Source organism: Myotis daubentonii, chromosome 10 (genome assembly GCF_963259705.1).
Source record: "Myotis daubentonii chromosome 10, mMyoDau2.1, whole genome shotgun sequence".
Taxonomy (NCBI): Eukaryota; Metazoa; Chordata; class Mammalia; order Chiroptera; family Vespertilionidae; genus Myotis; species Myotis daubentonii.
In genome coordinates this window covers 32,686,574-32,698,889 of record NC_081849.1, presented here as the reverse complement: position 1 = coordinate 32,698,889, position 12,316 = coordinate 32,686,574, and the positions used below count along the sequence as shown (strand labels likewise).

Here is a 12,316-nt window from a genome sequence, read left to right as displayed (position 1 = left end):
TGCAAATCCAAAACATGCACTGACCTCTTTTCCTTTAGATTGTCAAGTGAAAAAAGTTCAGCCAACACAATAGCCATTCAGTGTGAATAAGTCAAAATTATACCTTTGTTTTTGTCAGATTGCAAAAAGTATATTTTTTGGTGTGCTGAAGAATTGTAGTAATTAGTTTATGTGTGCCATAAGATGAAAATGGTTGAAAATCACTGCCTTATATAACTAACTAATATTCCTACCCCACCCTGTCACTCTCTGTACCCTATCTTTGTTTTTGTATTTTTAACACCCAACTCCATATGACATATTTGTTTATTGTCTGACATTCCCACTAGCATAGAAGCTGTATGAGAGAGCAGGGGCTTTGTTTTGTTCATTGTTTTATCCCTAATGCCTAGAACAGGGCCTGGCCTATGATAGGTACTCAGTATATATCTGTGAAATAAAAATTAAGAAGGATTAACTGAGTATTATTGTTAAGGTCACCTTTTAGAAAAAAGAACCCAAATCCTTCTCATGCCAAAATTGAGAAATGTCAAGGAAGGGAAAAATAGTCCACAAAGTAATAAAAGGATATCAGAGGGGAAAAGGCTTTTGCTATAAACAGAGGCAGCAAAGAATAGTAATGAAAATTATTTTTAGAAACAGTGATGGGGCAGTCAAATGCCAGTATTGATTAAGACAAGAAATGACAGTAGAGAAGAACACTATCAAATTGGAATAGTTCTGTAGTCTGGGGAATAGTTGGTGAATGGAGCAATATTTTTCCATTGCTTTCAGTTTGGGATCTGTAAGTGTAAACCCTTGAAGTCTATTTATCTACTCTGAAATACTTTGCTGGCATTTTAAGTAGCAATCAATATATAATGAGTATACCTGGCTATGAATGTAGAACATGGCTCTATGTGTGGCGTTTACCAGGGGGAATGGAGGTGGGAAGGAGGATGAGGACAGCAAAGGGGGTCAAATACAAGGTGATGGAAGGAGACTAGATATTGAATGGTGAGCACACAATAGAGCATACAGATGTCATATTATAAAATCATACACCTGAAATTTATATAATGTGATTAGCCATTGTTACCTCAATAAATTTAATTTTTAAAAATTAATTAAAAAGAAAAAATCTCCATTTCCAGTGTATCCAAAAGAATAAAATACCTAGGAATAAGTTTTACCAAGGAGATAAAAGATTGTACTCTAAAAAAGTATAAAACATTGCTGAAAGAAATTAAAGAAAACAGAAATGAAGGTTGGGATAATAAAAAATTTTTGATAGATGGTGGTGGGTGCACAACATTGCGAGTGTACTTAATGTCACTGAATTGTACACGTAAAAATTGTTAAAATGGGAAGTTTTATGACATATATATAGATATATGCACATATATCTATATCTAGGTATAGATATAGATATAGATATAGCGTCCCAAAAAATGTATACAGACACTTTGAATAATTATACAGGAGAGTTTATTAATACATATTTCATTTTCAAAATTGAGCTATCAGCTGTTAAAGTGTGTATACATTTGAGGGGGAGGTACCCTGTAGTTTACCACAATGAAGTTAAAAACAGAATAAATAAAATAGCTATGTGGGTTTCAGATAAGATGACAGATTTATGCTATCTTTTGAAACTCCACTGAAACTATAATAAAGGATTCTTTTTTAAGCATAAACATATAAGGTTGGAGATAACAGAAAAAGGAAATAATAGCAACAACATCTTATAAGCTAGGAAACAAATGGAGAAATAATCATGGACTTACTAAAAAAGCTACATCATTAGTTGGCCATGGAGAAATGAAAACTAACCTGATTTAACTACAGAATCCTCAAAAGTCTCAAGCATTGGCAGTGCCAGGTATTTCTGGAGGAGGGAGAGGACATAAATGAAAAGGCCTATCTGGAAAACTTCTCAAAATCTCATCTGCTTTTTGCACTGGGTGACTGTCCCATCCCTACCTTGGCAGTAGACTGAAAGTTTATTCTCTAGAGAGAGAAAAACAATTATCTCTGGACTGGGGATATGGAATGGGCACTTTATTAGAAATAGGGCTGACTCCTTACTGAACAATGAATGGGGAGTTCCTCAGCACTCTCTTTTCATTTGGTTCCCAGAATGCTAGCAGCTAAACTCTCCCCTTCACACAAAACATTGGAAGAGTCTTCTGTGAAGAATCTTACCAACTGAGAGGAAAGACCCAAAGGTGGTGACTTCAGGAAGTCCACCTAGATCCGTGGTCGGCAAACTGCGGCTCGTAAGCCACGTGCGGCTCTTTGGCCCCTTGAGCGTGGCTCTTCCTAAGCCTTAGGAGTACCCTAATTAAGTTAATAACAATGTACCTATATAGTTTAAGTTTAAAAAATTTGGATCTTAAAAGAAATTTCAATCGTCGTACTGTTGATTTTGGGCTCTGTTGACTAATGAGTTTGCTGACCTAGATCACTGTACAGGGAAGTTCAAAAACAGCCCAACTATATGCTAAAGCTTTCAGACAGCTTTTTAGCCCTTCACTCAGTCTGAAATCATCTCTGGCTCACCACAGACATCAGAGGGAAAGTCTCTGATGCCCATGAGAAAGACCAAACCAATGGGGGGAAGGGGAAGGCAACTAGGAATAAACAAACAATGCAAGGAAAGAAATACCCCTCCCCCCCAAAACTGTCAGTTTTCTCAGCTATAAAAGGAGGTTTTTCTATCCATGAAACAAGAACAGATGCTTTAAAAGAAACTTTTGATAACAAAAAAAAAGTTTAAATGTTGATATTTATAATTATTTATTGTTGAAAGTATTACATATGTCCCCTTTCAAAACATATTTTATATTGGATTTTTAAAGTCATACAATCATTTACATGTAAAAGTTTTTTTAAGTAAGGATTAGAAGGCACACACCAAGCTCAATAGTGGTTGTCTCCAGGAATGGCACAAGGGGTCAAGTTGGAGGCAGCTGTCAAGCAGAAGTGTTTTAGCTTTACCTGTAACATTATGATTGTCTTTTAATAAAAATGATTCTACAGTTATGTTTTATTTTCATAACCTTTTTACAAGTATAAACTTAAAAAAGAACAGGAGGCAAATGTGTAAAGAAATTAACAGGATTGATTATGGTGAGACTGAGTGAACTCTACATTGTTTTTTGTTGCAGTTTTTCTTAATTTCAAAATAAAAGTTATTTTGAAAATGTGAACATAAGTAACCACCAGTAATCTATCATCAAGAGAGACTTACCATTAATATTTTTGTGTATTATTTCACAATTCATTATTTTAATATTAAACACAATGGTTTGTTGTTGTTGTTTTTAAATATGGAATCCTACTTGTGTTGCCCTTTTTCACTAACTCTTATTTTAAACATCTTTACTGGTCAATAAATACATGCTCTGACTCGAGCTCTACTACATACTGATAAGTCTCTCCCTCTTTTTTAAATACCAACTATGTTCTATGGTTTTTTATATATATTGTAATGTATTTAGTGATTATAGTACTTACTACATGCCAGACATTGCTCTGTGTACTTTATATATACAACCTCATTTAAACCTCAACAACCCTGTGAAATAGATCCTATTATTATCCTCATTTTACTGATGAAGAAACTAGGGTATGGAAAGGTCAAGTAACTTGCCCCAGCACTTATGTGTCAGAGTGCATTCCCTTAACCTTTTACGCCATGCTGTTTCTCCAATTTAGTCAGTCCTTTCAACAACCTTAAGTGGGCCCTTAATGTCTTACAGTGGAAAGTCATACTTTCCATTCGATAGCTTCTTGTCTCCTAGACACTATCACTTCCTCTGACCTCCAACCTCTAACACCTGTTATCCAAGAACAGTCAGCTTGCCATTTCACTAAGAGAATTAGAAGCATCCACCACAACATTAATCTACCTACTACCTACATTCAAGCTCAGTTTTCTGTCTTATCACTAAGAGTGAAAGCCAGTCCTTCCAGTTTGTGTACTAGATCCCATCCCTTTTCCCTACTCACTGAGGTCTTTTAAGCAGATCTTCCCTGTTCACCATCAGGTTTGCCTTTTCTACTGTATTTTCTTACATTTTAAAACATTTTTCTTATAATACATATTTGGGAGAATATTGACAATTATTGAATCTCGGTGGAAGGCATCTGATTGGTTATTGTACCATTCTTTCAGCTTTTCTCTGTGCTTAAAAATTTCATAATACAAAAGTTGTAGAGGTCCCTCCCTTATTCCCACTTTCCTCTCAAGCTATCACCTCATTCCTCTTCTTTTCTTTACAGTAAAACTTTTCAAAAGAGTTGTTGCTACTCAGTCTCTTGATTTATCTTCACTTTTATCTTAGACCCCACTCCAATCAGTTTTAACCCGACCCTACACTAAAATATCTCCTAATAAGGTGGTTACCATGTGGCTACATCCATTGTTCAATTCTCAGTTCTCAATCTGTTTGATCTATCAAAAACATGAAGTTGATCTCATCCTTCTTCATGAAACACGTTCTTATTCATTGATGAGAGAGAGTGATTTGTTGTTTCACTTATTTATGCATTCAGTGGTTGATTCTTGTATGTGCCCTGACCAGGGATCAAACCCACACCCTTGGTGTATCGGGACGATGCTCGAACCAACTGAGCTACCTGGCCAGGGCTATGAAACACAGTCTTTTTTTTTTTTTTTTTTAATCCTCATGCAAGGATATGTTTGCTTGTGTCTTCTTTTGAGAGAGAGAGAGAGAGAGAGAGAGAGAGAGAGAGAGAGAGAGAGAGAGAGAGAGAAGGGGGAGGGGAGGGGAAGGAGGGGGAGGAGGAGGACTGCTTTAAAATATATTCTTCTGATTTTTCTTTCTTCTTAATATCTGTTCTTTCTCATCTGGTTCTTCTTCAATCTGTAACCTCTCTAAATGTTGGAATACTCCAGGGATCTCCTTTCCCTGGATTCCATCCACCTTCATGGCTTGACACACCATTTAATTACCATTGCTGTGCCAGTCTCCTGCCAATTCATTTCCTCTGATTTCCAGATGTCATATCCAACTGCTCAACATTTCCACTTGTCTAATGAGCATCTCAAATTTTATGTGTCTAAAACTGAGGTCCTGATCTTTTTTTCTCAAGCCTGGTCTTCGTACATTCTTTTCATCTCAATAGTAGGCAGCTCTATTCTTTCTGTCACTTAAGTCTAACATTTTGTAATTATCTTTGACTCCTCTCTTTCTCACATTACATAATCAATCTCTTATCAACTCCTGTTGGTTCTAGCTCTAAATATATCTAGAATCTTACAACTTCTCATCACTTATTTTTCTATCACTCTGATTCAAGCCACCATTAGCTCTTATCTGGATAGTGCCTGCTTTCACCCTTACCTACCTTCATTTTATTCTCAACACAGCAGCCAGAGTGATTCTTTTAAGACTTAGGTCAGCCCAGCCAGCGTGGCTTAGTGGTTGAGCATTGACCTATGAATCAGGAGGTCACAGTTCGATTCCCACTCAGGGCACATGCCCGGGGTGCAGGCTTGATCCCGTGTGGGGCGTGCAAGAGGCAGCTGGTCAATGATTCTCTCATCATTGATGTTTCTCTCTCTCTCCCTTCCTCTCTAAAATCAATAAAAATATTTTTTAATAAAAAGACTTAGGTCATGCTGTGGTGGTGAACACACAATACAGTGTACAGATGGTGTGGGTGGAATTGTGTACCTGAAACCTGTATAATTTTATTAACCAGTGTCACCCCAATAAATTCAATAAGAATTAAAAAAGAAGAAAAAAACTACTTAGGTCAGATTATGTTGCTCCTCTGCTGCAGTGTCTCCACATTTCACTCTGAAAGGAAACCAAAGTCCTTACAATGGGCCTTTCTCAGTGTGACCACCACCACCATCCTTCCTCTTCCACTGCCTTTTCTGTTACTTCTCATCTCATTTGCTGTTCTTGTCCCTCATATTCCCTCTCTTCCAAACCACAGTTTGCCTTCTTATCATCCTTAGAACATGGTAAGCGCATGCCTGTTGGGCTTTGCCTTGCTAGTCCCTCTGCCTGCTGTGTTTCTTATCCCACATCTGCATGACTCTCCCTCCCTTCTAAATCTTTACTCAAAATGTTATTTGAAAAGAGGCCCTTCCTGGCCTAAAATTACAATCACTTGCAACTTAGCATTTCCTGTTCTCCACCTATAGAATACTTTCATGTTCTACTGGTATATATTTTATTTTCTGTCTTCCATACTAAAATGTAAACCCCTCGAGGGTAGAGATTTCTGCTTTGTCTTCAAAACTTACACCACTTGTGGCTCACTGGTGAGAGGCCTTTTAGTAAACATGTTAAAAGGAAGAAAGGACCCACAGAGGTAAACAATATTATCTCCATTTTACAGGTTAGAAATCCAGAGCTTAGTGAAATTGTGTATTGTATCCATAGTCATTTGGCTAGTAAGTGACATAGCTAGAATTCAAACCCAGATCTGTGTGCTCAGAATCCATGCCCTTTTCACTATGCCTCTGTGGCCAAGACACTTAAGTCCTTGGGCCCTGGTTTTCCTATCAGCATAAGTGGATTGTTATCATTTGCTTGCTTCACAAAGAATCATGATGGTTATGAAACCAAATGATATAAAAATATTCTGAAGACTTTAAAATGCCTTAGCCAGTTTGGCTCAGTGATAGAGCGTTGGCCTACAGACTGAAGGGTCCCAGGTTTGATTCTGGTCAAGGGCACATACCTGGGTTGGGGGCTCGATCTCCAGTCAGGGGGTGTGCAGGAGGCAAACCGCTCAATGATTCTCTCCCATCATGTGATGTTTATGTCTCTCTCTCTTCCTTTTCCTCTCTGAAATCAATAAAAATCTATTTAAAATAAATAAAATGTGTGTACATGTACACGAGCTGGTTGTAATTCTATTTTCTTATAAAAGTTTTATAGTGTTTGCTTTAGTTTTTTTTCCTAGGAGTTTTATGGTTTCAAGTCTTACATTCAAGTGAAGATGAAGATGAGAATTTCACTCTAGTGTGTGTTGTTGATCAGATCAAATCTGGAGTATTGTATTTACTTTGGGGGTATTATATTATGCCCTAAAAAGAATGTGAAAGGCTGAATCTTGGATAAGAGTTTGAAAGAAGCAGCATAGAGAACAAATTTTCCTAGGTGATTTCCAAGCCTTAAGATTCAATGATTCTGTAGGTAGACATTATATTTCTTCAAGGGAAGGTGACTCCTAAGAGAAACCTATCATGCCCTAACGGGTTTGGCTCAGTGGTTGGCTCAGTGGATAGAGCGTCGGCCTGCGGACTGAAAGGTTCCAGGTTCAATTCCAGTCAAGGGCATGTACCTTGGATGCGGGCACATCCCCAGTAGGGAGTGTGCAGGAGGCAGCTGATCGATGTTTCTCTCTCATCGATGTTTCTAACTCTCTATCCCTCTCCCTTCCTCTCTGTAAAAAATCAATAAAATATTTTTTTTAAAAAGAGAAACCTATCAAGATTATGATACTCATAATAATTTGTAGCATATGTTTTTTTATTTCCTACTACTTTTGTAAAAGCTGTAAGTTTCTCATTAACATCTCTAGAAAGGTAAGAAGGAGGTAATTTAATTGTCCTAATAACAGACTTGTGTATCAGCTGCAGCAAGTAAAGTTCATTTATTCTTGTTTCCCTTTCTACCCTCAACCAGTTATGTGTTATCTTTTTATGACTGGTAGGTGCTTAGGAAGTTGTGTTCTAGTGTCAGTCTATGTAGCAATTACTCTGGAACATTATATTATGTGGGAATTGGGATATGCTATTCATTCCCATGTTTTTGGCTGGGGAATTTGAGTCCCTTTCCAATCTTCCATTATTATATAGACCTGGATTCTGTTCTTTTGCTGCTTTTTGTTATAGAAGATGTGTTACAGAAAGATTTTTATTTTTTATATACTATATTTCTTTATTGATTTCAGAGAGAAAGGGAGAAGGAGAGAGAGATAGAAACATCAATGATGAGAGAGAATCATTGATCGGCTGCCTCCTGCACACCCCCCACCGGAGATCGAGCCCGCAACTCAGGAATGTGCCCCTGGCCGGAATCGAACCTGGGACCCTTCAGTCCGCAGGCTGACGCTCTATCCACTGAGCCAAGCCGGCCAGGGCTACAGAAAGAGATTTATTAAATGAGATAAAAGTTAGAAAAGCAGATTTTAAACAATAAAAGAATACACATTATATTTCTTCAAGGAAGGTGACTCCTAAGAGAAACCTATCATGCTCTAACTGGTTTGGCTCAGTGGACAGAGTGTTGGCCTGCAGGCTGAAAGGTCCCAGGTTCAATGAGGTAATGTTATTTCAAGTTGCAGCTATATGCAACTTTGACCTATAATAGGTTTATGCTAAACAATTTCTACTAGGCTAGCTCAGCAATCATATTTATATCTTAATTATCAAGTATTTTCTTGATCAGAAATTTTCTCTCAGCTCTCTAGTTATATTTCTATCTACTGTATTCTCACTATATTTCTTTGTATCAGATATGTTGAAAAGATTGACACCATCCATCAAGAACACCTTTATCTTCCCTTGTACCTTCATCATGCCACCATGTTTTCCACCCATGAACCACACATTTTTTTGTTTGTTTGTTTTTAAATCTTTATTGTTCAGATTATTACAATTGTTCCTCTTTTTTCTCCCCATAGTTCCCCTCCACCAGGTTCCCACTCCACTCTCTGCCCTTACCCACCCCCCACTGTCCTCATCCATAGGTGTACGATTTTTGTCCAGTCTCTTCCCACACCCCCCACACCCCTTTCCCCCCGAGAATTGTCAGTCCACTCCCTTTCTATGCCCCTGATTCTATTATATTCACCAGTTTATTCTGTTCATCAGATTTTTTATTCACTTGATTTTTAGATTCACTTGTTGATAGATAGTATTTGTTGTTCATAATTTTTATCTTTACCTTTTTCTTCTTCCTCTTCTTAAAGAATACCTTTCAGCATTTCATATAATACTGGTTTGGTGGTGATGAACTCCTTTAGCTTGTTCTTATCTGTGAAGCTCTTTATCTGACCTTCAATTCTGAATGATAGCTTTGCTGGATAAAGTAATCTTGGTTGTAGGTTCTTGGCATTCATCACTTTGAATATTTCTTGCCACTCCCTTCTGGCCTGCATAGTTTCTCTTGAGAAATCCGCTGACAGTCGTATGGGTACTCCCTTGTAGGTAACTAACTGTTTTTCTCTTGCTGCTTTTAAGATTCTCTCTTTGTCTTTTGCCCTTGGCATTTTAATTACGATGTGTCTTGGTGTGGTCCTCTTTGGATTCCTTTTGTTTGGGGTTCTCTGTGCTTCCTGGAGTTGTAAGTCTATTTCTTTCACCAGGTAGGGGAAGTTTTCTGTCATTATTTCTTCAAATAGGTTTTCAATATCTTGCTCTCTCTCTTCTTCTGGCACCCCCATAATTCGGATGTTGGTACGCCTGAAGTTGTCCCAGAGGCTCCTTATACTATCTTCATATTTTTGGATTCTTTTTTCTTTTTGCTTTTCCGGTTGGGTGTTTTTTACTTCTTCGTACTTCAAATCTTTGACTTGATTCGTGTGATCCTCTAGTCTGCTGTTGGATCTCTGTATAATATTCTTTATTTCAGTCAATGTATGCTTAATTTCTAGTTGGTCCTTTTTCATTTCCTTGAGGGTCTCACTAGACGTATTGAGGGTCTTACTAAATTTATTGGCGGTTTCTAGAAAATTCTTGAAAAACCTTATAAGCGTGGTTTTGAACTCTATATCCAGTAGTTTGCTTTCCTTCATTTCTGTCATTTGTGACCTGTTTATTTGTCTCCGCCTTTTGGCTGCTTTCCTGTGTTGATAGAGTGGCTTTCTTTGTGTGCTGGGTGTCCTATAGGGCCCAGTGGCTTAGCCTCCCCAATTTCCTGAAGTGGACACTCTTGGTGCAACCCTTTGTGGGCTTTGTGCACAGTCTTGTTGTAGTTAAGCCTTGATTGTAGTTGGTATCACTGGGAGGAATTGACCTCCAGGCCAATTGGCTGTGAGAATCAGCTGTGTTTACAGTGGGAGAACTTCTGTGCTGGAGACACTCTTCTGGGGCAAGACTTGCTTCAGTGGGGCTTTGGTGCTCACTGAGTCTGCCCCTGAGTGTGTCCCTTATGGATCTGAGGAGTTGTAATCTGGATGGTCCCACTCTGACCACTGGGTACACTGGCTCTTGGATCTCTAAGGAGGTGCTAATTTAGCCTCTGCATGAGGCTACCCAGCAGGAGCTACGGAGAGATCTGCAGATTCCTCTTCTTTGTTTGGGATTTGGAGGTGCCCAGATGAGGCCCAGCTGTGAAGCAGTGCAAGCTGCTGTGGGGCCTTGGGCTGTCTTTTGAATGTTCTGGGTCTCTCTGACCCAGCTGCAGTTTGTTAGGTAATTTTAGGTTGTGAAGGGCCAGGTCATTCATATGCAAAAGCCTCTGTGCACAGCTTGGGTGGGTCAGGGTCTCAGGGAATCAACAGGGCGAAGCAAATAGCTATGGCTGCTCCTCAGCCCTGCCCTAAAAGGCCCTGGGTCTCTGTCCCGGTAATCACTGCAAGCACCTCTGAGAGAAAGCCGCCCTTGAGTTCCACCCGCTGCCAGACAGTCCAGTTTCTCCCTGTATGAGCCTAGGTCCCTAGAGACTCTCCCAGAACTAGAGTCAGGGCTGTCGGGAGCTTGTGTCTCCCTCCCGAATGAAAAAGACAACCGTGTCCTCAGTTGTCAGCCCTTTCTTCGTGCACCTCCGTACCTCTGCACTTTACTTCCGCACCTCCTCTGAGTCTCAGCGTGCTTTTCTCTTTCCTTCTAGTTGTAGAATTTCCACTCAGCCAGCCTTCCTGTGGTTCTGGATGATGTCCATTTTGTCTTTAATTGTATTTTTGAAGTGGTTGTGAGAGGCAGCAATTTCAGGTGTTTACCTATGCCGCCATCTTGGTTTGTCCCACACATTTGTTTTTAATTTCAAAGGAGACAGAACTTCTTCAGACACTAACACCTTTCTGTGGCTAAACACCAGCCCTCTGAAGCACAGAGCTCCTCCACGCACACTGTCTCATTTATCCCTCTTCTTCTAATGGAGACAATGTCTCCCATCTAGAAAATGCATGTTGTTGAGACCTATTTTTCTCCATATTTTTAAATTTGGTTTTTGTTAATCTTCACCCAAGGATATTTTTTCCATTGATTTTTGTTTTGTTTTTGTTAATCCTCACCCGAGGATATTTTTCCATTGATTTTTTTTTTTTTTTTTTTTAGAGAGAGTGGAGGAGAGAGGGAAAGACAGAGAGAAACATCAAAGTGAGAGAAACAAATCAATTGGTTGCCTCCTGCTGTATCCCTGACCAGAGCCCAGGCCGGGGAGGAGCCTGCAACCAAGGTGCGTGCCCTTTACTGGAATCAAACCCAGGATCCTTTGGTCCGCAGGCCAACGCTCTATCCTCTGAGCCAAATGGGCTAGGGCTTTCTCCATTGATTTTTTAGAGAAAGTGGAATGGAGGGGGAGAGATAGAGAGAGAGAAACATTGACGTGAGAGACACATTGATTGGTTGCCTCCTGCACTCGCCCCAACTCAGCCAAGGTACATGCCCTTGACCAGAATCAAACCCTCAACCCTTCAGTCCACAGGTGGACACTCTATTCGCTGAGCCAAACTGGCTATGATGCCATATGTTTTTTTCTTTCTGTGTCACTGCAGAACTTTGGGTTCTAAGTAAACTTTTGTGTTGTGAAACGACTTTGGGCCTAAAAAGTCATGATGAAAAGATAATTTTACATTGTGGTAAAAGCTCTGAAGGAAATAGTGTGAAGTCAGAGTAATTGGAGGAGGAGGGGTTACTTTGTATAAACAGTAGTTTGAAATTAAAACTTTGTCTGAAAAGTATCAAAATCTTATTCTCTGAGAGGATGTGGAAGCTTAGATGAAAATAAAGTATAAATTATAAGCTTAATGATTTACAAACCTATTTTTAACAGTGACGTTATAATCTAATTTTAAAGCAAAACTTATTTCCTAATAGTCATTGTCAAATTTCAGCAGTCTCATATATTTGTTTTCTCCAGCTTTAAATGAAGAAAAATAACCTTGACTAGGACATTATATGCATCTCAGTGTAGTTGATTCAGCTGATGTGTTTTAAATGCTTTATGCCAGGCACTGTACTCGACACTGGGGATAAACAGAAATAAACTAGGCCCAGCCCTTTTCCCTCAATGAACTTAACTAAAGCTACTATAGAGGAAGTTTGCTACACACTAGTTTTAAGAAGGCATTTTAAGAATATATTAATACTACCTTTAAGAATGATTTTATCAATCAAACT

General features: G+C 38.9%; 1 protein-coding gene across 5 annotated transcripts in view; it reads left to right on the top strand.

Annotated features, from left to right (window-relative positions):
• BRAF (B-Raf proto-oncogene, serine/threonine kinase) overlaps window positions 1-12,316 on the top strand; it is a 145,614-nt gene that overhangs the window by 96,660 nt on the left and 36,638 nt on the right. The gene's annotated exons all lie outside the window — the stretch shown is intronic.